Here is a 26240-nt window from a genome sequence, read left to right as displayed (position 1 = left end):
GGTGTCTCTCTGGTGCACACAATGCCTAGTTGTCTCTCTTTTTCTGCTGATTAGTTGCCATTTCGCCTCCATGCTGTAGATTAGGGGTTGGCAAACTTTCTCTGTAAGGAGGCAGATAGTGTATATTTTAGGCCTTGTGAGCCATCTGGTCTCCTCTGCTGCAACTACTAAACTCTGCTGTTGTAATGAGAAAGCCACCATAGACAAAATGTAAATGAATGGGCATGGCTGTGTTCCAGTAAAACTTTATTTACAAAAACAGGTGATGGGCTCCCTACTTGAGGTCTATTAAATCATTAGGGTTTGGAAAATTTTAATATTGTAACTTTACTGTTCATTTATTAGGTGAGATGTTCTATAAAGAAGCTATTCCATGTGTACTGTTTGTTACATGGTAGTACAGTTTGTATAGGAAATGTTAGACAAAAGCTTGCCAGTTTCCCTTGGCTTACGAATTTCAAAATAATGAATCGGGTATATTAGCTTTCTCCAACAGTGACTAATTAAGGTCTCCCCTTCTCCTCCAGATTCATTATATACTCTTAGATTTAAACATATTGGATTTTTAAAAAATTCATTATGGTAATTACCCTATTGATGCTCAAATTATTTAATCTTTGGCCAGTGGGAGCCTTTTAAATTTGCTTACTGAGTTATTTTGACATGACTCTAGTAGTTTTTGATAGCTTCTTGATTATCTGGTATAACAAGGAGCTCCAGGCTCATCATGTACATTTCCTCCCCACACCTGGTGTCAATAGTTTCTCCAAGGAGCCCTGATTCCTTCATTGGGGAATGGAATTTCAAGACCACAGTTTGAGCTCTAGGGATTCTCATTCCTAGTGGGTTGACCATTGTTTCTAGGCCTTTTTGGTAGTCAGAACTAGGGGAAAATTTTTTTTTTATGATAAGAGTACCTCATGAATTCATACTGATACTTCCAATTCAGTTTCAATACTATAAGATTTTTAGTTAATCTTTTTATTTTACATCTGTATCTTTCAACTGAAAATTCTAGTTCTCAGTGATACTAAGAATAATACAATTAGAATATTTCATAATTACTCATTTATAGTACCCCCATAATACACACAACAGTCTCAGAATAGCAGTACCAGCATTTTGTCTCTGTCTGCCTTCTTTTCTCAATCCATGTTGTTGTAGGAAACATTATCTGTTGCTGTGTAACAAATCACCCCAAAACTTAGTGACTTAACACAGCAAACGTTATTATCTCACAGTTGCTGTGGGTCAGTTTCTGTGGGGTGCAGCTTAACTGAGTGCCTCTAGCTCAAGGTCTCTCATAAAGCTGCAATCAAGGTGTTAGCTAGGGCTGTGTATATCCCAGGGATCAGTTGGAGGAGCCACAAAGGAGCCTTTTGGGGTGCTTTCAAATGCACTCATGTGATCATTGGTAGGTCTCAGGTCCTTTCTGGCCATTGGCTGGAGACCAGTCCCTCAGGCCTCTCCATGGGGCAGCTAACAACATGGCACTGGTTGTTAGCTTGGAGCAAGGGAGGAAAGGGTATCCAAGATGGAACCCATGGCCTTTTTAGTAACCTGTTCTTAGAGTGACAGCCCAACACGTATGCTGCATTCTTTTATTTATTTTTTAAGTTATTATGGTAAAATATACATAACATAAAATGACAATTTTAATCATTTTAAAGTGTATAGTTAAGTACATTGCATTAAGTACATTGGCATTAAGTACATTGACGTTGTTGTGCAGTCATCACCACCATCCATCTCCAGAACTTTTTCCAAACTGAAACTCTACCCATTAAACACTAACTCCCCAGTCTTCCCTTCCACATCCCCTGGTAACCACTATTCTACTTTCTGTTTTCATGAATTTGACTACTCTAGGTACTTCATGAGTAGAATCATACAGTATTTGTCCTTTTGTGACATGCTTTTTTCACTCAGCATAATGTCTTCAAGGTTCATCCACATGACAGCATGTGTCAAAATTTCCTTCCTTTTTAAGGCTGAATAATATTCCATTGCATGTATATACCACATTTTGTTTACCCGTTCATCTGTTGATGGACATTTGTTTCCTCCTTTTGGCTATTGTGAATAACACTTCTATGAATATTGGTGTTCTACTGCATTCTTTTCTTAGAAGCAAGTCTCCAAATCCAGTTTATACTAAAGAGGAGGTAGTTATATAACAGTGTGATACCAGGATGTGGGGATCATTGGGTCCCTAGAGGCTGCCACCACACTGTTTAAGTCAGTCTTAATAATTGTTCTGTACAGTTCTGCCACCAACAGGGTATACATTTAAGTTAACTTATTTAATTTTTTAAAATAAATTTATTTATATTTTATTTATTTTTGGTTACGTTGGGTCTTCGTTGCTGTGCGCGGGCTTTCTCTAGTTGTGGCGAGTGGGGGCTACTCTTCGTTGCAGTGCGCGGGCTTCTCATTGCAGTGGCTTCTCTTGTTGCGGAGCACGGGCTCTAGGCACGTGGGCTTCGGTAGTTGTGGCACGCGGGCTCAATAGTTGTGGCTCGCAGGCTCTAGAGCGCAGGCTCAGTAGTTGTGGCACACGGGCTTAGTTGCTCTGCGGCATGTGGGATCTTCCCAGACCAGGGCTCAAACCTGTGTCCCCTGCATTGGCAGGTGGATTCTTAACCACTGTGCCACGAGAGAAGTCCCTAAGTTAACTTATTTTATTTTTGATATTTAATGACTGTTCTAAAACGTAATTTTGTTTTATAATCATGTATAATAGTTTCATGTTTCCAAAGTCAAATCCACAAAACAAGGTTTATTCAAAGGAGTCTAACTTCTATCTCTGTTTTCTCTACCGTTTTCTCTCTTTCTCTTTCTAAGTAATTATATTCTAAAAACAAGTTTAATATAAGTAGGCTATGTATTCATATTCCTCCTTAGACAAGTGATAAAATATTATATGCCTTGCTTTTTTCACTTAACATATTCTGGAGATCACTCCTTAGTAGTAAATTACTAATTCCTTTTTATAGCTACATAATATCTCATTGCATGAATGAAAAAACAAAGCTTATTTAACCAGTTCCCAAATGATGGGCATTTGGATTGTTTCTAATTTTTTGTAAATAGTACTGCAATGGATAACTTTGTAATTCATATATATGTCTTTATATTTTTGCCATTGTACATTTGAGACAGATTCCTAGATGTGGAATTGCAGGGTCAAAGGGTAAATGAGTACACAGTTTTATAAATATTGCCAGATTTATCCTGATAAGAATTATATCTCTTTGTGTTCCCATCAGTAATGTACGAGAGTGCCTCTTTGTGTATATATAACCTTATCAACGGAATATATTGTTAGAATTTTGGGTTTTTTGTCCTCATTGTAGTGTTAATTTTCATCTCTCATTATGAGTGAGATTGAATATCTTTTTTTAACTTTAAAGTTTTATTCATAGACATTTCAGAACCATTTAAATCAACTATGGATTTTTTTAGACATAACATACCATGTTTATCTTGGACATATTAGGCTGAGTATCTTTTTATATGGTTAAGAGGCATTTGCATTTCTTTTTTTGTTAACTGTCCATTTCTTTAGCTCTTTTTCTCTAGGTTTGTTGGTGTTTTCTATTTTATAAGCTCTTTACATATTAGGAATATCAACATTTTGTCCATTTGCTTTCTTCTTCCTGCCAGTTAAATAGAGGTAGTCTCTAATCTGCTTTTAGTTTGCTTTGTTTTGCTTCTCATCCTTTTCCATTAGTGTTACATTTTATCTTCTGGCTAAATCATTATTCAGTATTTGCTGACTCCACTTCTGCAGCTCAAACCTATCCCACCATTTCTTCAAACTCAACATGCCCCAGATAGGATTCAACTTTATCCACAAACCTGACATTCCTGTGTTCCCTTTGTCAGGTATGGCATTACCATTTTCCTACTTGGGAACTTGGAGTGATCTTTTGTGGTTTATTTATTATTAATTCAGGAAGTATTTGTTGAGCACCTACCAAGTGCCAGGTACTGGACTAGGCACCAGGTAACAAATAGTCACAATCCTAGCTCTCAGGGAACAGTCTGATGGGGGAATGGGTAGTAAACAAATATACACACAAACCCATGTCTCAATGGGTGGTAAGTATTTCAAGAGAGAATTTATGGGCTGGGACACGTGATTAGATTGGAGAGGTTGGGGGGGTAGCCTTTTAGAGAAAATGACATTTAAACTGAGATTTGAAGGTCTGTTAGGGTTCACCTGGTGAAAAAAATTGGGGTTCCAGATATAGGAAACAGCATGTGGAAGGATCCTGAGGCAGAAAAGAAGTTGAACTTCTAGGAAATGATCAGACCAGTTTGGCTGGCATGTAGGGAGAAGGGGTGGAGGGCCATGAGATGTGAACTGATTTACTTTGTAAAATGATCACTCTGGCTCTAGGGGTGGAGGGGTTGTGTGTAGAGGTTGGTGAGGAGCCTGGTGCGGAGGCCGTGGTGGTAACCGTGAAAAGTGGAAGTGTCGCATTCATTCTCTTAGTGACATTCTTTCAGTTCTACTCTGGTGCTTTGTTCTTTCTTCCCATATTTTTATATCTACTGCCCTCGTTCAGAAAGTCACCTCCTGACTACTCTGATGGGTTTTTACAAATTGGTCCCACGCTGTTTTAGTCTCTGTTCACCAGCCAATCTGGTTCAGAAGTGAACTTTGAGAAATCACAGGTCTGTTCATATCACTTTCTTTCTCGAAAACTCTTGGTGCCTCCCTGTGACTGTTAATGTTATGTGTCCACTTGACTGGGCTGAAGGATGCCCAGAGAGCTGGTAAAACATTATTTCTGGGTGTGTCTGTGAGTGTGCTTCCAGAAGAGATTAGCATTTGAATCAGTAAACTAAAGAAAATCCTCCCTCACCAGTGTGGGTGGGCGTCCTCCAATCATTGAGGATGCAAATAGAACCAAAAGGCAGAGGAAGGGTGAATTTGTTCTGTCTCCTTGAGCTGCGGCTTCCATCTTCTCCTGTCCTCAGACATTTGAGTTCCTGGTTCTTGGGCTTTTGGACTCTGGGACTTAAACCGGCAGCACATCACCCTCACCCCCCGACCCCAACCCCCTTTGGCTTCAGACTGAGAGTTACACCATCAGTTCCTCTGTGTCTCAGGCTGAATTTTAGACTCAGACTGAATTTTATCACTGGCTTTCCCAGGTCTCCAGCTTGCAGGTGGCAGATTGTAGGACTTCTCAGCCTCTGTAATTGTGGGAGCCAATTCCCATTATAAATATCCTCTTCTATATCTATATTATCCTATTGGTTTTGTTTCTCTGTAGTCTCTGAACCCTAACACATTCCCTCATTGCAGAAAAATGAAAGCCCACCTGAAATTGAAGCCTTTCTCATTTTCTTTAAGCTTCAAGGTCTACTCCTCTGAGACTACTTTTCTTTAGGCAGCCAAGACCGATATTATTCTACCTCTTTTTTTAAACTCATCTTCATCTTCTGTCATGACATCTCTGCCTCTTGAACCCTATTGCCCCTTCTCTCTCTTTTTTTTCTTTCCCCTAAAGTCTCCATTCAGATCCTAACTGTTCCCCTAATCCTTAAATCTCCTCAGTCAGGTTGACTTTTAACATTTGTTGATACGTCAGTTCTAAGATTCATCACAGCCTGTGTTGTATTAGAAGCACTCCTGTATTTATTTGGAGTGCAAAGTATTGTGCATATTTCATTTTCTTAACAGACAAGAACTCAGTAGATGTGTTGAATTGTAGGAGATTAGGGATCATTCCATGTGCTTAGATCCCTCACTGAAATCTCTTTAAAAAGAGGTAAGTGTCAAGTACAAGTTTATAAATATCTTGTATTGAACCTTCAGGGAGTGACCTCATTTAGAAATAGTAAAATCTGACTTGCCTTTTGAAACAGTCTTTACAGTTCAGTGGATATCAGATAATACTTAAACTCTGTATACTAGTTTGGCAAAAATATGTTTATATGGCAATATCAGAGAGTTTTTCTGACTTACTGGGGGTATATAGAGGATTAATACTCAATTTCCATGCTGGTGGGGAGGGGTCAATAAAACCATGACTATGTAGCATATCTAAATGTACCTCTGCTTTTACCTGAGGTATCCTGCTGACTAGTTGTCCACTTAGACAACTTCTGACCGGGTACCTCGCTAGGTTAAAAGTAGTGGTCTGCATGTTGACTAAGTTTAATATACTTGATTCTCATATGTGGTTTTGTTTGTATATCGGGGCCAGCCAGTATGTTTCGTTTGTGAAGAGAAGGGTCCTATCATTACTACCTACACACTTGCAAAATGATTTTATGTGTCCCACCTTTTAAAATTCTAACAGGTTTTCTTCTCTTCCTCTCTTACTCCCTCCCTTCTTCCCTCTCTCCTTTTCTTCCTATAAATGAGGTTAAGTCACTTTGTCTAAGTTAATATAGCTTTGTATTGCGTAACTGTGCTACATACATTGTGTTGCCTTCTTATATGAGGTCATTTCTCTGAACTTATAAGGGAAATGGGGTTTCTACAGATTTGTCTTACATGTACTTTTCAGATATTAATCTAACTTTTAAGTCTCTTTGGATCACCTCTTGAATTAAATGACTGTTTTTTTAAAATTTTTTATTTATATTTATTTATTTTATTTATTTATTTTTTGGCTGTGTTGGGTCTTCGTTTCTGTGCGAGGGCTCTCTCTAGTTGCGGCAAGCGGGGGCCACTCTTCATCGCGGTGCGCGGGCCTCTCACCGTCGCGGCCTCTCTTGTTGCGGAGCACAGACTCCAGACGCGCAGGCTCAGCAGTTGTGGCTCACGGGCCTAGTTGCTCCGCGGCATGTGGGATCTTCCCAGACCAGGGCTCGAACCCGTGTCCCCCGCATTGGCAGGCAGACTCTCAACCGCTGCACCACCAGGGAAGCCCTAAATGACTGTTTTTGATTTCTAATACCTATTGATGCAGTAAAAGGGTTGGGAGATTATAATCATTTTGCCTCCATACTAAATGGGATTTAATTTTGTCATTGGAAATGCAGTAGAAACTAAACCTTTTAAAGCTATTTTTAAATTAAATTTCCTAAAGTCACTTTTCAAATTTTGGGTGTTTCAGCAATGTTAACTAATGAGAAGTATTTTGGTTGTATTATTTTAAGGTAAAAATATCTTAATAGAAATTTTAAATGAGCTTGCTTCAGATTAAATTAGGACATTAAGTCTTAGTTTCTGGAATATGAATTTTTAAAAATCACTGTGAAATATTAACTAGGGCAGGTGCTTATAGGTAAGAATCAAATTATCATTTGGTACTGTGATCTTCAAGTTTAGAGTGATGAAAGATTTTATTTTTAAAACTATCTGTAAAACAAAAAATGTTTCAAGCAGCTCATGGTTTGACAGGTTTATGAAAGCCTTGAAAGATAAAATTGTTGTAAGTGAAATATTGCATTCAACGTAGGATTTATGTAACTAAGTAAGTGAGGGTGAAAAAAACCTGATGAGGTGGGAGAAATGACTCAGTTCCTCACTTTGTACTCTCCATTTTAAATCCTGCATGAATATTACAGCTTCAAATATAATCACAACATTAATTCAGAAGCCTGATATATTAAAAGGTAAGCTTTTGTTGTTTTATAATAACTCCATTTGTACCATACTGGAACTTTCTAGAACAGTCTCCTTCTAGGACAGTTTAGGGGTGGCCGTAGAGCTGGATGAGTCACACCACACTGCCAGTTCCTTTAGGTTTATGTCTATTCAGTGTTTGTGTCCTTTACTACATAGCTTGATATATCTATCAAGTTGGGCTAGTAAAGGTAGTAGAATTATGTCTGTTTTCATTTATTATACTGTACCTGGTGTTACGTTTCTAGAAATGCTAAAGTTTTTTGGGAAGTTGGTCCAGAGTCAACATTCAAAAAGCATAATTCCAATGACCCTGAATCCACTAAATTGAGCCAGGGACCAAAACTTTTCTCAACATAGAGCAGGAATAAAGGAAAAGAGGCATGCAGGGACCCAGGAGAAAAAGGATGATTTAAGTGGAGGGAAGTTGCAGTTAAACCACAGACACAGCAACTTGCATACTTGGTCAGGTTTTCCCTGTAATGTAGAAATTGCTGACACAGAATTTTGTACCTGTGAGCATCCATCTTAGGGACACATATATTTTATTTATTTATTTTTATTTTTATTTTTATTTTTTAATTTTTTGGCCGCCTTAGTTCCCCGACCAGGGATTGAACCCACACACACTGCAGTGGAAGTGTGGAGTCTTAACCACTGGACCACCAGGACAGCCCGGAAACATATATTTTAGATTAAAGATTATTTTAATAATTCTGGCTGAGACAGAGAAATGTCACTTTCCTTTATAAAATTGTTCCTGGACTTTTAAATTAATAGTGAGACATTAGCAGAAGAGGATTGAATTTAGTTTTAAATAAGCATCTCTATGATTTGTTAGCCATAATATGATTTCTCCCTTTCCTCCTATTTTTTACTTTTGATAAGGCAAATTTATTCTTTCTTCATGAAATATTTAAGATAAATTATGTGTTAATTATGTTTAATTATCCTTTTTTGAAAGTTCTCTTGCTTTTGTTCTGAGGTTCAGAATCAATATAAAAACATTGAAATCATAATTGCATTTTAATTTGAGAACTTTATCTCATATAACTCTGTATAACAGCTTATTCTTTTAAAATATAAAAGAATCCGGATGTGCAGTATTTCTCAGTTTATTTACTAGTCTTGTCAGTTTCCACAGCTGCAAAGGTGAACATTTACAGAAATTATGGGTTTGTTTAGGTTAAAATGAAGTAACGTATGTAAAGCACCTAACCTAGTTTTTCACACATAGTAGGCCCTCAGTAATTAGTGGTAGTTATTTTTATTATTATTGGTCACTTAATTAATTTGGATTTCTAGGGCACCATTTCTTAGGGTGCAGTGAACCAATTCTGAATTCTACCCTCCCATATTTGTAATTTGTTTAGACTGACTTAACCACTGTGAAGAATAAAGCCTATTGGTGGGGTGGAGCTTTTTGACTTTTGTGTGCAAGTCCTTTTAGAGTTACTGGATGTACTGGAATGTGAAAGATTAAGCTTTGTGGCATGTTCTATATGGTCATCCATAGTGACCAAACTGATTTGGAATGTTGTTTTGTTACTAACTTTGAAATGTGTTATTTTCCGTACAGAGGATGTTGATCCGAATAAATTGCTTATTATCCTTTATAAATATCTAGAATGAGACGAATTGTCAATCGGTGTAAACCTCATCCGACACAGTACTTTCTTTCATAAACACAGGGAGGAAGCAATCCCAGGATAACCTTTCGGGTGATAAAGCCGGGCACGGCTGGGCAGTTCAGAGGGTGTGTGATAGCACCCAACTTTGGAGCCTGTCACAACGGGAAATCATGGCTTGGAGGCCTGTGGTGAAATAGTCATGTTTATTAAGCCTTAATATGTCACTTAAATGGCTCTTCTATCAACAGCTAGCCAGCTCCTCAAAGAGAGGCAAAAAGCCATTCATGTCATTGTAGATTGTAGCTCCAGTTACTTCCTGGCAATGGAGGCTATGAGCACCGCTTCATTGGCAATATCTTTCCTGTCCCACCCTCCACATAAATTGATGACTGTCTCCCTTGTACCCAGTTGTAGCTTGAACATATTTAGGTAACTTCTCTCAAAGCATCTAAAAAGGGTTGTCCCATGTGTCTCTCTTCCAGCTTGTCTGTAAGCTCCTGGTTGGTGGTGGTCGTGTCTGTGTTAGTGTCACTTAGTGCAGATTCTGGGAGCTCAGGGTGGATCTTCAGTCTGTGTTAAGTGCACGTCTCCCTGTGGCTTGTGGAGACTCCTCAGCATTAACTGGTCCAATTATATTGTTCCACATCCTCTCTAATTCTTTAATGAAAAACCTCTAGAGGGGCTAATTCTACCGTGTATCCTGTATTTCCATTCTTATTTCTTTCTCTTCTGCCAATGCAAATTCTCGATTTCCTTTATTTCTTTTCAAGGAACAATTCAAGTCCTTTTCCATGTAGCTTTTTAAAGGTATGTTTAATTTTAGTTAGTAGTAATCAAAATTCAGAAATCCAAGAAAAAGCGAGAAATGTTAACTAGAACTGGAAATTTGGAATTGGCCTGTTAAAATACATTATTCTTTTAAGTAACAGAAACATATTTGTAAACATTTTCCTCTTAAAAATCAGAAGTTATGTTAATTTTGGTAAAATTCTAGATTTTTTTTCCAAATAATTTAATTCAAAACCTCAGAGAAATGGGAAATTTGGGTAAAGCTTACAGAAAGAAAGTGACAGTTGTGTTACAGTTTTCAGGTTGTCGTGAGAAGGGTATCCTTTATTGCATCATATGGCATTTTATAACATTATAAAAGGTATAAGGATTGACCGTATTGTCCTTATTTATAAAAGGTTTTATTGGGCTTTAAAATTGGAAGTCTTTTACATAGACTCCTTTTTCATCTTCCCCCCCACTTGAATTAAGCCATCATAGTTTATTGAAAGTTAATTTATATAGGAAAAATCTTCAATGTCATTGACTCTTTTTTTTTTTGGGGGGGGGGTGGGAGAAAACTATCCTTCTAAGACAAAAGCAGAGGACACTGTTTGAACCAAGAACTGGTAGACTTTAGAATACAAAAAATCATGGTTGAGTTATAAAAGTTATACATTGTCCAGTCCTCTACTGTTATTTTGCTTTTATACTGGGCCCATAGCTCATTTCTTTGCTCACAAATAATATCATTAAGGATGTAGGGAAAAAAAGGTATTATTGAAACTAAAAGTTAGCAGTTTAATTTGATTCTGAGTTTTAGAGTAATTTTACAGTGAATTGTTTTTATACCTTTTATGGGCAAAGTAACACGAATAGTATTCGTTTTGTGACACATATATTAATATATATACACACATATATACCTGCACAATACATATATATTTTAACACTTTTATGCTTGCGAGTTTGCAAATAATATACAATAGCATTGATTTTACATTTAATAGAGTGTGGAAAACATACATTTAAATGGCAGAAACCTTTATATTTATGCTTATTTTGTATATTATTAGTTGAATTTAATCTTTATTTAGTGCTTTATTATTTTTATGAAAGTTGGCTTGCTAGGCACTGTGGGAGATGTAAAGTGAATTTCTTGCTCCTTAGGAGCTCATAATCTCAGAGCTAACTCTTAGAACCACAGAATTTTAGAACAAGAAGGGATTTAAGAGATTCTCTTCTCTTGGGGGGTGGTGTGTGTGTGTGTGTGTGTGTGTGTGTTTAAGCAGCAGTCCTTTGATTCCTGCCCACTTCAGTGTCTCCTGTCCCCCACTCCTTATCCTCCCAGATAAGTACTAATGTCATTTTTCTATGAAGGGTTGACAGGAATTCATCTTTTTTATTTGGTAAACAGGAGGAGATACAGGCCTTTTTTTTTTTTTTCAGGCCAATTTCTTAGTTCAGGTATTTAAAACTATGAAGTCAAGAAATCATTTTAACTATAACACTTTTTAAAAATAGGTGAGAGACTATCACAGTGTATTACATATTATTTCAAATGTATCATGTGGGTGTATATATATTGGGTTGTTACATAAAATGTATTACATGTTCATTTATGTAAAGTGCATTTTTTTCCTTTACTGCAGTGAAAAGAGTTTAGAAAACATGTCCCTAGTCTATTTCACCCTTGCTTTAAACCTGGGGAACAGCCCAAATATATATATATATATATATATTTTTTTTACTTACTTATTTATTTATTTTTGGCTGTGTTGGGTCTTCGTTTCTGTGCTAGGGCTTTCTCCAGTTGCGGCGAGCGGGGGCCACTCTTCATCGCGGTGCACGGGCCTCTCACTATCGTGGCCTCTCTTATTGCGGAGCACAGGCTCCAGACGCGCAGGCTCAGTAGTTGTGGCTCACAGGCCTAGTTGCTCCGCGGCATGTGGGATCTTCCCAGACCAGGGCTCGAACCCATGTCCCCTGCATTGGCAGGCAGACTCTCAACCACTGAGCCACCAGGGAAGCCCAGCCCAAATATATTACTTATTCTTTTCGCTATGCTCTCTTGTCATCATGACCTGACTCCAAGGTAAAGTGTTTTCTAACCAATTAGAAATATACAGAGGTGATATTTTCCCCCAGTACATAAAGATGTGCAGCAAGGTGGTGTTTTCATTACACTGGTCTTGCTTGCATGCCTCTGGGTACAAATAAACACTTTGGTGGATCTTAACTGTTAATCTGTAAGAATTGTTTATGATGTGCCTAACTTGGTACCAAGATGTGATTTAAGCAACAAGAGAATTTGGATTATTTAATACTAGTACATAATAAAACTACTTATCAAATGTTCATGTGGGCACATACAGAGGCATAATTGTATTCTTGTAATGCACAGTATAAATACTAATATTGTTTTGGAGAATCAGCATGGTATGCTGAAGCCATGGTTTGGAAAAAGGCATTGTAGTATGTTTTTATCTGTGGGAATTACTGGCAAGTGTAATTGAGAGATTCTAAATACTGTAGTTGTTTACTTCACTTTTGAATTTGGCTTAAATGTTTTTGGTCTTGTTATTTTTTTTATAATCATTGAATTATTATGATAGAAGTTTAACCATAATTGTTCTGTAGATTTTAATAATTTTATCTCTTAAAGATTTATTTTAAAACAATTTACCCTGACTAAAGATATTTAATATTTAACATTTATGTTTAATATTTAAATATTTATATAGAAATATAAACATATAAACATGCTTATAGATATTTATACTATATCTTTAGAGAAATATTACATTTAACATTTAAATTTAATATTTAAATATTTAATGATAAATATGTAAACAGAGAGGATAGTGGAATGAACGTTCATGTGCCTGTTCCTCAGCTTCAACCTTGATCAACTCTTTGTTAACTCTACCCATTCCCATTCCCCAGTTCCCACTTATTTTGATGCAGTTCCTCTGTCATAACACATCATCTGTAAATATTTCAGGATGTATTTCTGAAAGACAAGGACTTCTATTTCTAGACATACAAAGTAGAATCTTAATCTTTTTGAGGAATGTACTGAAGTTATGAACACTCAAATTGTGTTTGGGATGTTAGAGTGATATAAAGGAAAAGTGAGCTCCTTTAAATAGAATAAATGGAAAAAGAGAAATACCTGATAAGCAGTTGTATCAAAACACAATAGAAAAGTCAAAATGAGAAAGCCAGTTAATAGCTTTTAAGTATCCATGGAGAAAGTGGAGAAATTGGCAGTTCTGAATACTTAGTATGTGTCTACATTCTACACAGGTCACTAGGGAGTAAGGCCAAGTGTATTTCATACCATTTGAGATAGAAATTCTGTTTCTAGACTCTTTCTTGAGGGAAAAATCAAAGATGTGTACAAAGACTGCCAATCAAGATATTCACTGCAATATTATTTATAGAGTGAAGAATTGAACCTAATGTTCAATACCAGTGGAAGGATGCAATGCACATAGTATATTTATAAAATTTTACAATATTTTGTAACCAGTAGAAATGGTAAAACATGATACCAATTGTATAAAATGTTGAATGCGTATTAAAAGACCTGAAAAAAATTAACCCAGATATTTACATGGATTAATAGTGGCTATCTCTTGGTGTTAGAATTATGAGTAATTTTTAATTTCTTCATTTCTTTTTTTTTTTAGAAATGTTGCAGATTTTGTCTATCAGCGTTATGTTATATGAGTTAATAAATAATAATAAACATTTGAGTACTTACTATGTCAAACACTATTTAAGCACTTTTCATCTAAAAGTGAATTCTCATAATAGCCCTGAGAGGTTTTATAATCCTTATTTTGCAGATGAGGAAATGGGCATAGAGAGATTGAATACCTTGACAATTTGAGTCTATCCTTCTAAGTTTATTGTTTGCTTCTAAATGTGTTTTATCTCCAATAATTAGGAAGATACTATAAATACTGTTTTGTTTTTCTACGTATTACTTAAAGATATATGGTGAATATTATGGCATATTAGTTAAAAAATATGATTTTTAATTGATGGATAACATTTCATCTAGTGAATATACCATGATTTTTTTTCAACTGGTCCTTGGTTTATGTTCTGCCCCTCCCCTCCAGTATTTTGCTCATAGGAATAATGGTACAATGGTATCTTTGTGAATAAATCTCTATGTGCATTTCTGATTATCTTCCTAGAAAAAGCATTTAGAAGTGGAATTATTGGGTCAAAGCGTAAACATTTTTAAAGGCTTTTGATACAAGTTATGAGACTGCAGGTAACAAATGATCATTCTTCCTTAAACTTAGAGAAATTGTTTTGGCGCTGTAAATTTGAGAGAAATAGGTCATCTAAACATCAGTGGGAATTTGTGCTTTCATAGTTGCTCTTACAAAAGTGAGGCTTCCCTAAGCTTGCTGGAGACTATAAACACAGAGAAAAAGAGAAAAGACAAACTTTGGAGATTAAATTGTGGCCATTTACTTGCTCTGTGACCTTTCACAGCTACTTATTCATTTTTCTGATTAACTTAAAATTTGGATTAGCCTTGAAACCTTTTTACTGTAAATTGTTTTATATAACATCTAAAATACACATATCAAATTTTCATGAATTTTCTTTAATGTTTGATCATTTAGGACCTCAGGATCATAATTAGGTAGAGAAATTTCCAATGTATAATTTAAAAACTTATAGGTATAAAAGGCATAAGACATTGATTAGAGGCAGTAATAACCCTAAAAGTGTTTTAGATGTTGTATTTTTAAATAAGAAAGCTTTTTTCTAGGGGGTCACTCTCTTTTTGTGAAAAGCAAGAACAAAAATTTGGGGGTAATTGATGGTTTCTGTTAGGGTTAAATAAGGTTTTATTGTGGTTTCTCTTGAGCATATATCTTCTTCCAGGGACTGTGGTGACTTCTACAGAGACTTTAGCTGAAGATTTGAGCACAGGGAGGGGAATTTTAACTTAAGAAGGTCCAGAGAATAATTAATGAAATCAGAAAATTTACCTATGAAGCTACCGAAGAGGTTAGGATCAATCTTTTTCTGGAAAAACCAAGGTTGATAAAGGGTACTCTGACAGTCTATAAATTTGTGAGAGGGACAAATGGAATAAATAGAAAACATTTTATTGAAATTTGAATGCCTTTAAGTATTTTAATGGGGGAAAAAAAAAGTACGGTCGGTCCTCTGTATCTGAGTCTTCCACATCCACAGATTCAACTAACCTTGGATCAAAAATATTTAGAAAAAAAAAATTCCAGAAAGTTCCAAAAAACAAAACTTAAATTTGCTGCTTCCCACAGCATTAACATTGTATTTACAACTATTTACATAGCGTTTACATTGTTATTAGGTATTATAAGTAATCTAGAGAGGATTTAAAGCATATGGGAGGATTTGAGTGGGTTATATGCAAATACTACACACTTTTATATAAGGGACTTGAGCATCTGATGATTTTGGCTTCCACAAAGAGTCCTGGAACCAATACCCTCTGGATACTGAGGGATGACTGTACTACTTCTTTATACTATGAATAGTAAAATTATGAAACTATCAACTATAAATGGTAGCTATAGAAAATAAGCATAAGGAGGATTTTTATCAGGGGTTTTTAATCCATAATTAATGAGTGGATTATAAAGGTTCATAACCCTGCAAAATTAGGTATATGTGCATTTTGGAAGGAGAGGCCTCCAAAACTTTTTTCAGATTCTCAAAAGAATGACTTCAAAAAAATTCAAATTCAAAATTCAAGCTCCTACTAGAAGGTAAGCTCCGTGAGGCTAGGGACTTTTGTCTGTTCTGTTCACTCCTCTGTCCCTGGTTCTTGGCACATAGTTCTGCTCAATAAATATTTGTTAAAGGTATGATTTTTGTAAATTTATGTGTGGCATAGTTACAGCAATGGATTTTTAGAAATTAGGGATGGAAGAAAATTCCAGGTTTAGTGAGGTTGACGTCTTACTTGGCTGTTTCTATATTTGTCCAAAAATTTTCTTTTTGTTTAAGTCTAGATGAGTAGGTAGGGCATTTGTATGATAATTTTGTGGTCGAATTCCTGTTTTGTCTGTGCCAACAGAAATGCTGTAGAATGGGTTAGAAATACTATAGAAACGTAATGCTGTAGAAATGTAACAGGAAAATTGTTCTAAACAATACATAGTCATTCATCAGTCTATTAGAAAATGTACTTTGGCGCTGTTTTCATTTGATTCAATGAATGAAATTGTTATAGAAAAACTTCCCCTTAAATTTGAGAATGGAATATTTTTCTAATTGTTTTCATTAAACCAAGTGGTATGGCAGTAACTGCTATTGTGGCTAAAAATGTAAAATCAACAAAATGTTGAAAAATTTACCTGCAGAGAACATTGCTTTATCAGCAAGAGATTTAGATTTTTGCAGTGAAGCCCAATTATTCTAAAAGAGAAAGCAGCAGTGGGGCATTTTTAGTGCCATTATACGGCATTTTTAGCAGGTGATAGAGTGTAATCTGTGATTGCATTAGTCAGCATCATAAGTTTCCATACTTCTTAAAATTGAAATTTGGTAGAAGGTTAAAAGAATGACAAAAGATTAAAATGCAGGTTTGTTTTAAAAATTGTAAAAATTATAACATTTCTAAAATAAGAGAAAAAGTGAATTTCTAAAAATTGAAGTGTGATGGAACCAGTGTTAATTTATAAATCATTAATTTTCTTTCTTAATTAAAGGGATGACTGTAAATTCTTTATCTTAATGACTTTTGCCAGCCAGACAGAAAAGATAATTTGAGTAATTATTTGCTGCCTGCATTTGAGTCTTTGTGAATAGATTTTTCACATTTTCCATAATCTTTGGCAGATTTAAAAAGTCATTGCATTTTACATTTTCCACACTTATTTTGCCATTACAAATAGGAGCTAGATTATTCTAATTTATTCAAAAATCATTGCATCATTTTAAGAGGCCTTCCAATATTCTCAGAATAATTTCAATAGAAGGGCAGGAATTTTCCCATATAGATTTCATATCTTGCAATGTGGTTTCTTTCTTTAGTTGAAATATGATTGAATCTTTAGGTCACCACACATTCCATTATTCAAGTATAAGTACAAAATACATTTTGAAGTGAAATTTAGAGTTTCAAGTTGGAATCTGTGAAGTAATTTAGCTTAATCTTTTGACCCAGTGGTGTAACCCTTTCTGTAGCATTTCTAACAATCTTTGCCTAAAAACTCAGTGAGTAGGAACTCTGTTTCTTTATGAAGCAGCTTTTTAAAATGAATTATATAATAATTTATTCTTTTTATTATGTTGAGCTCAAATCTACCTTGTGCTAGGCACCATAACTTCCTGTTTTCCTTTTCAAATTATGAAGTATTCCAAGTCTGTAAGTATTGCGAGTACTTATAATGAACATCACTGAGATTCACTTATTCTTAATTTCTACTCTATTTGCTTGAGATTATCATTTTCTGTATCAATGTATATCAGAGACTTTTATGTCACATGTCTTACTACAATTAGGATACATTAGATTTGTGGCATTTCTGTTCTTTATAATTCTTTTCAGAAAGGAAATGAGGATAATGTGTTATCTGAGCACCCATTCAACTTTCTCTTTTACTTTCTAGACTGAAGCGAATCAGGGTTGTCCCTGAAGGACCTCATTTGATCTGAGAATCCTCCCAAGCCCCAGAGCTGGGCCACTGTTCTCTTTATTTATTACACATGGAAGCTTCTAGATCATTAGTCTTGCTGAAGGTTTAAAGCCTTGGTCCTTTAAAGCTTGTGCTGTTTGACTGTTTACAGTCTTATCTTCAGTGTTGTCAAATACCAACTGACCTCCTCAAGTCACTCTTGTTTATATGACTTTTTTCTTTTAAAATAAGAAACAACAGGCTTGGTCATGTGTATTCCGTGACCACAGTTACCTAACCTCTCTGACCTTGACCATCTCAAAAGCAGTAGTCTAAAAATGGTAATAAAAATTACTCTTTTTGTAGGTAAAATATTCTCCAAATTAATCAAGTGAAATGAAAAATAAAAATGAGTTCCATGTTAGATCATATATATGGAGACAAGGTGAAAGTGCAATTGATATAAAAAAAAAAAAAAAAAAAACCCAAAAAACCAACAACCCAAACCACACCCAAGCAAAATGAAAACAAAAACCCATCCCTGCTAAAAATGATTATAACTATAAAGAAAGCCAGGGAAGTATAAACCAAATATTTTCCAGGGTAACTAAAGACAAAAGTTTGTTTATTTTATCAAAAGTGAAAGTGGAGAATAGGAAGGCTGTATCTCTACTAGAGAGGTATTGAAAATTCTAGGCAAACATTGGGAAGTCTTACAATGACAGTGCTCTGACAGTGCGGTTATAAGAAGAGAAAACACATATAAACAGCATGGCATTAGCCCTTGCTGTGTCTGAGCAGAAGAATATTCAAAAATGAAGCAAAACGAAAGACACAGACATGGTAGTACAAATCAATCCTAGATGCAATTTTTGCAGTATTCCTAAAACTGCTCTGTCCTCCAGGAGTACTTGGTTTTGTGATTTGTCCTAGAAGACACAGTGAAAAATAGTTTAAATTTCATTAAATACAGACCAGCACATGACTGTGCTCTGCTCACTAGGTACAAGAAATGGTATGCTATTTGTCACATAAACTTTATTTGCTTTGAGGGAGAAATAATTCCATTAACCTTATATAAAATAAAGGATAAAGAGTTATGGCAGAATTTTAGATATCTTCTTGTTAATAGATTCAGAAATATTTGGTGGGGCAGTCAAAAATTCCATAAGTCTGAATGATAACTGATTATGAACAAGTGCATCTAAATTACTCTTTTGTTCGTATTTACCAGTTTTGGGGCTTCAAAGATTTGGTTTTAGTCATGATTTAGTTGATTATACCTCTGAATAAATGAAATATCATTATATTTTTTTCTAAGTTGGCTAAAGGAATTTCAGATTAAGAAGTTTTAAGTACAAAATTAATATTTCAGCAAGTAGTTCTTTCTGTTGGGTTGGGGATTAAATTCATTAAACAGAAAAAATAGTAGGAAACCAGATGTGATTTAAAATGAGGTTGATTAGAGTTTCAATGACAAATTAAAAATGTGTCCTATTTAACTGTTGAAAAATGCACAGACCTTTCATGGTAATAAAAACATGGAATGCGCATGATTACATGTGAGGCCTTATATGTGGTAAAAGGATAACTCCCTATGGTCATTGGTTTCATTCTTAGTAGCCATCAAATTATTCCATATAAGGTATAGTAGTTCACAATCCATGACCCGCTCAGAGTTATTATAATAGGACTTTGAAAAATATACATCCTAAACACTGTCTGTAGATGGGATAAATATTAGGCCTAGTGGGTATATGAACTATTTTGCAAATCTGATTAATTTAGTGAATAAAATGAAAATGGATTTAATGTAGTATTGAACGGTTAAGGTATTAATGTATTCATTCAATCATAGCCTAGTAAAAGCATCATGGCTTGTCACTGCAAAGAGAAGAAAGGAAAAAAACTATAGATTTAAAAGGGATTTAGGAGAGACAGTAACAATTGCCTGTATGGATTTTTTTTAGATCTGGATTAGAACAAACTGTTTAAAAAAACACTTATGAGAAAGTTGGGGAAATTTGAGCACTGATTGGTAGTTGATGTTGTAAAGAAATTATTTTGAATTTATTGTAGATATTATAATGATACTGCCTTATGTTTAAAAAGCAAATCTTTGTCTTAGAGAGATACATACAGAATTACCTACAGATGAAGTGGTATAATGCCTGGAATTTGCTTCAGAATGATCCAGAGTGGTGGGTTAGGGGTTGGGCGGGGGTGTGAAAATATAAATGCAACGTGACTTGCTGTGAGTTAACAACGGTGGGTTCATCATACTAGTCTTAATAATTTTGCATTAGTTTGAAATTTTTCATAATAAAAACTTAGAAAAAAAGTGTAATGCGACATTAATTGAAAGAGGATAACTGTAGCACCAGGTGACACTGCAATATAATATATTCAGAAGTAAGGGTAGATATGAGTCACACACAGATGTACTTTTTATAAACATATCTATCTAATGTGTCAATCTCATGTTTTGTTTTTCTTCAGAGCTGAAGCCGTTTATTTGAATCTTGGATGATTAACACCTAAATGCTTAATTCTCAGAACTGCTCAAGAGTCCCACAGCCAGGATTAGATGATCCAACTTACCACCAAGAAATTATTGTTTTGAATTCTATGGTAAGATTATAATAAATATTCTAAAGGCTAAATAGTGACCATGAGGTCTAAAAAGATTTTTAAATGCTGTCTTTGAGTGACTAGCCTTTATTATAATTTCTCAGTCCTGTAACTCTTATACCAAGATTTCAAGGTTGTGATAATCAACCAAAGATCTTAGAAATATCAACATGCAAACAAGGCTTTATGGTATTTCCCTGTCATAGATTCAGCTACTAACAGATACTGGAGTGCCATGCTTTCCCTCTTGCTGTATGTCTCAGGGTGGGTCCTCCGAAAACTGATGCTGGAAGAGAGTTTGGCTTCCCGGATGTTTATTAGGGATCAACAACCTATAAAGAGAGGAGGTTACTGGGCAGAGGAAATTGAAGTGTAATGTAGGCTCAACAAAGCCTTAGCCAACTGAGACAGGGAGTCTTGTAGTTGTGAGAGTTAAGCTTCTTGGGGATGGGGACATATCCTTAATACCTTTGCATTGGGCACAGGCCATTAAAGAAGCTGCTCAACAAATATTTGTTGAATGAAGGAAATCTGAGAAAAATCTTGTGGTCCCTCCTATAACACCTAATCCTTGCCCTTCCTTTTTCCAGTTGAAAGTGTGGTTTAGAACAGTGAGGTTAACAGTGACACACATGGTTGTCTTGTACATCATGAACAAACATGAAGGTAACTTGTCCTCCATAATCAGCATGTGTTGCATACCACTGTGTTCCTGGGCTCCACAGATAAGGAAGACCTACAGTGGGACCTGAGGAAAACCACACATACAAGTTTTAAAGCAGCAGTCCCCAACCTTTTTGGCACCAGGGACCGGTTTCGTGGAAGACAGTTTTTCTACAGATGGGGGGCGGGGATGGTTCAGGCGGTAATGTGAGCGATGGCTCGGGAGGTAATGCGAGCGATGGGGAATGATGGGGAGTGGCAGATGAAGCTTTACTCGCTTGCCCCCGCTCACTTCCTGCTGTGTGGCCCGGGGGTTGGGGACACCTGTTTTAAAGAGTATGAGACTGTATCAGTAAAGAAACAAACAAAAAAACAACATGGATCTAGAGGGTATTGTGCTAAGTGAAGTAAGTCAGGCAGAGAAAGACAAATACCATGTGATTTCATTTATATGTGGAATCTCAAAATCAAAACAAAGGAACACACAGAAAACAGAAACGGACTCACAGATACAGAGAACAAACAGGGGCTTGCCAGAGGGGAGGGTGTTGGCGATATGGGTGAGATAGGTGAAGGAGATTAAGAGGTACAAATTTCCAGTTATAAAATAAATAAGTCATGGAGGTGTAACGTACAGCATAGGGAATATAGTCAGTAATATTGTAACGACTTTGTATGGTGACAGGTGGTAACTAGACTTATCATGGTGATCTTTTCATAATTATAAAAATATCGAATCCCTATGTTGTAAACCTGAAACTAGTATAATGTTGTAAGTCAGTTATCCTTCAGTTAAAAAAAAATGAATGAACGAGGGACTTCCCTGGTGGTCCATTGGTTAAGAATCCGCCTTCCAGTGCAGGGGATGCGGGTTCGACCCCTGATTTGGGGAACTCAGATCCCACATGCTGTGGGGCAACTAAGCCCGTGCGCCGCAACTACTGGGCCCTCACGCCACAACTAGAGAGAAGCCCCTGCGCCACAAAGAAGAGCCTGTGCACCATAACGAAAGATCCTGCATGCTGCAACAAAGATCCCATGTGCTGCAACTAAGACCCAATGCAGCCAAATAAATTAAAAAAAAAAAAAAAAAGAATGAATGAGGAAAGATGGAAAAAACAAAAACCCTGTAAGATACACTGATAACTCCTAGGCTATTAAGGGATATGGATTATGGTTCTAACCAGTTTGTTTTTTCTGTGTGTAGGGAATAGGCTGATCAGATATGAATTTTTAATCCTCTTATGCTCCAGGGTTAAGAGAGAATCTACTTCTGAGAAGGACTTTTTTATTTTTTTATTTTATTTTTTTGAGAAGGACTTTTTTAAAGTCAGTGTTTTTTTCTAGTTGGTAAGTCTTGCTTTAGGGCAAGAAATTTGAGTCCTTTACTTGACTTGTTGTTGTGGGGTTTTTTTTCCCCTTTTTACTGTAGGATTCCATGAGACAGGATTTGCATTAATAAATCCTCTAAATTTTCTCCGAACCTTAATACTATATTAATGCTTTATGTGTAGAGGACTTTTACTTAACATCTTTTAAATGAATGAAATAGAGAATAATTGACTTCATTATTAATGTGGCAGAAGAATAAGGATTAAAAACTCGACAGTTCAGACCAGAAATTTCCTTGTTTTTATATTATAACAATTTTCCCTGATATCTGTGTAGACAATTTTATGCTTCATCTTTTAATATATGTAGACCATTTTCTTCATATTGAGTGTTGGAAGAATGAGATTGTGTTTGTGTTTCACTAAGTGAATCAGATTTTTTTTATTATTAAAATGTGTATCTTTCAAAGTTATCAATTCGATTAGTTTAGAGATGTTTACGTCTTATCTGTTCCCATTTTTTTTTTCCATTTCTTTCTTGTCACTTCATAACGCCACCAGACGGCAGGCAAAGGAAGGGAGAAAAGACATTAATTTAAGTTCACAAAGTCTTATGTAGGCACCTTTTACTGGCACATTTTGTCATGCTTCTGGATTGTAGTAAGGCAGTAGGATCAGCTACTTTTGCTATTTAAAAATATTTAGTAGAGTGCTCAGTTATTTGGAAATAAATTGTATAAGGTTGATTACTGGGTTTATTGAATTAAATATTTATACTTTAAACTGTTCAACTTTATTTTCTTAGATTCATACATTTTAAATTATCAATATTTTTTAGTAATTCATGCCAAGGTTTCCTTTGCTACTGTTGATACTTCTGATTGATTATAATGAAGAGGTTTTTCTGTGTGTGTTTAAAAGTACATTGGGATGTTCATAATACAGTATAGTTTTAAATTACTCCTTTTCACCTCCTGTAAAACTTGATGTTCCTGCAGTCTATTAGTGAATTTTCAGAATGATAAGAATTATCTTTTGAATACAAGTTACTGTTTCACATTTAAGTTGTTGTTCAGTGTATTTAAAAGTAAGACACACCTCAGACCAAAGTAAATTTGTCTTAACATTATCACAGTGTAGGTTTTCAAAGTCTAAATGTTAAACTAGATGGATGCTAAACATTTTATAGTCCCGGTATTGCTGTTAACACCCATTGTACATGTACATGTATATATGAAGTGCAGTTTCACAGTCGGTGGCTGTTTGACTTCTTATCAGTATGAACAGCAAATGTCCTAAAAATCAGCTTCAAAACAGCTGGCAGTCGACCCACCTAAGTTCACATGACGTTTCTTTGCTCTTTGACACAAAGAGTGGACCTTACCTTCTCATTAAGGAAGTTGGTACAAGCACCTTTCTGTGTGCTCGTGGGCCCAGTAATGTAGAAGAACCTTAAAATGGACTTTTTGAAGAGAGTTGTTCCTCCCATTCTTTCGGGAGATGTGGTTTTGGACACTAGAGAGAGTTTTTGGGAAAGTCCTCCAAGATTGCTGAAGTTGAAACCTCTTAGTTTGCTTTCATCAGAGAAGACTGTAGATGAGGAGAGTGGTCACAGTAATTATGACAGACACCAACAGCAGCAACTAGGTAAAGTAAAAATGTATTTTCAATCCTTTAATAAAAACTATTTTAGAAAAGTAAAATTATTTTTATAAGTATGAATTCTAGTGAGCATAAATCTTTATTTTGAAAATCAAGTTTAAATACTAAAAAGAATTTAAAAATAGAGTAAGTATATAGTTGGCCTAAATTTTTTTAGTATCAAAATTTTGCTTTGAGTTTAGATGGAGAAATATTGATTGCTATAGATCAAGATAAAGCCATTAATAAAGTTAACAGTTTAGTGATCTTGGAAAATATTTTTATGATGAAGGATTATACTTATTGAAAAAAGTGTTATTTTACAATCGGTAGGGTGTATACGTGAAAAACAAGATACTGAGTTTTATCTATCACTACAGAAATCACTTAAAAAAAAAGTCCCATTCTTTTGTTCTAAAGATAAAGAATATTTGGGATGAAATATTAAAAAAAAATCTTTGAATATAATAATGATTATTTTGTGTCACTACCTTTATTTCATATAATTCTGCAGAGTTGAATATAATGCCTTTTAAAGTTTGAGAGGATGATACTCATGTGTCAGGAGAAAAATCAGGTTTGCGTATAGTAACTAGAAAATGTTGGAAAAAAATAAAAAAAGGAAAATCCTTTAGGAAGATGATGAAGAAAATGCCTGCTTTAAAATTTTGACTAAAACACTTAAAAATGTTAAAATGTTCTGTATGATTATGAATTTTTATTACAGGGAATATATAACTGCTCATATAAATTAATGTAATATTTAGTAGAAAGAAGAGGTTTTCTGTAAATCCTCTGCAAGTTTGATATATATTCTTACAGCTGTTTTTTATGCATATTTAATATGCACATATACATTTTTACTTATAGAATTTAAAAATGAGATTTACTATCTAAACTGTTCTGATACTTGCTTTCTCATTTAATACGTCATAACCATCTTTCTGTCTCTTTAAAATGCACGCCATTGTATGACATAATAATTTATTCAGTCAGTCCTTATTGATGAACACTGAGTGACTTTAATTTTTAATTATTAAAAGTAATTATGTAATAAATATCCATTTATTTTATTACTTTATTATCCATTTATTGTATTACTTTATGCCTTTGTATGATTGCTTCTTAGTATAAATTTCTATGTACATTTAAAATTTTGATAAACAATGCCAAGTTACTTTTCAGAATTTTCTCAATTTAAGCTCCCCAGGGCAGTATCTCTATTTCTTTGTACTCTCCTTAACACTGTTTCTTGTCAGTTTAAAAAATAGGGTCATACTTAGGAGAAACTAAAATTTCTGTTTTAAAAATATTATGTGAAAGAAAGGAGAAGGAACTTTTAAGTTTAAAAAGAAATATTCATATCTAGAATATACTGGTATTAGAAGTCTTTTTTATACTCTTCACTCATTTGGGTGGATAAAGTGGAGGTGAGACTACTGATGGGTTAGTGCCTCTTAATTTCAATTAAAATCTGTAAATCATTCAGTACTTAGTTTTGTGTTCAACAGTATAGATATGCATAAGTGAAGAATATGAATGTATTAATATGTGCAGTTATTTATGTTATTAAAAATTTACTCTTTAGCTTTCAGTCTTGAATCATTTAGTTGCTTTCTTCACTGTACCACAGCATATATAAGGGACCTGGTGTTTAAATGTAATATCCTATGCCCATTAGTTTAATATGGCTCCTTTTTTTTTTTAAGACTGTCTTACACATTTTTGAACATAGTGTATATGTTATAAAGTATAATAATGAGATTTTGTAATTTACATTAATTTTCAAATAGCACTCAATTTAATGATTAAGGGCTTTCTATGCTATATATCTTTATACCAATCAGTCAAAATAAAGCAAAATCATGGAACTGAAACAACTGAAGAATCTGTTTGAAATTTCAGAGGCCACAGGTCCTTTGTGGAATAACTCTTGCCCTGTTTTTCTCTTCAAAAATAAAATTCAACTTTAGGGAATGACTATTAAAATTAATTTAAGGGACTTCTTTGGCAATATCTGTAAAAAGATTTGGTTTCTGAAATTTCAATTTACTGATAAAGTCCTTTTCTTGAATCTCAAAATTTGATACTAAATTTATATTGTATGTAAGAATAAAACCCACATGATTCACACCAGTCTACACACTGATTACTTGCAACTCAGCATGAATGAATTTTACCTCCTGTTTGCTGGTGGTTCTGGGATAGAAATAATGCAGTAGTTTATCCAGAAGTCATGCAAAGAACTGGGTACAGTTCTTCTAAAGGGCGTTACAGTTTGCTCATTTAATGAAAGGAGAAATCAAGAGTATGAAGAGATTTCATATCAGTAGTGCAA

The 26240-nt window shown here is 34.9% G+C and overlaps 1 protein-coding gene across 1 annotated transcript in view; it reads left to right on the top strand.

The window, feature by feature from the left end:
• The window catches only part of FRYL (FRY like transcription coactivator), a 242080-nt gene that overhangs the window by 41858 nt on the left and 173982 nt on the right, over positions 1-26240 (top strand). The window contains exon 3 of the mRNA XM_061192247.1: positions 20136-20267. The gene's annotated coding sequence lies outside the window, so the exon portion shown is untranslated. The remainder of the gene's footprint in view (positions 1-20135; positions 20268-26240) is intronic.

Source organism: Eubalaena glacialis, chromosome 5, assembly GCF_028564815.1.
Source record: "Eubalaena glacialis isolate mEubGla1 chromosome 5, mEubGla1.1.hap2.+ XY, whole genome shotgun sequence".
Taxonomy (NCBI): Eukaryota; Metazoa; Chordata; class Mammalia; order Artiodactyla; family Balaenidae; genus Eubalaena; species Eubalaena glacialis.
The sequence above is the reverse complement of the archived record's forward strand: the minus strand, read 5'-3'. Positions and strand labels throughout refer to the sequence as shown.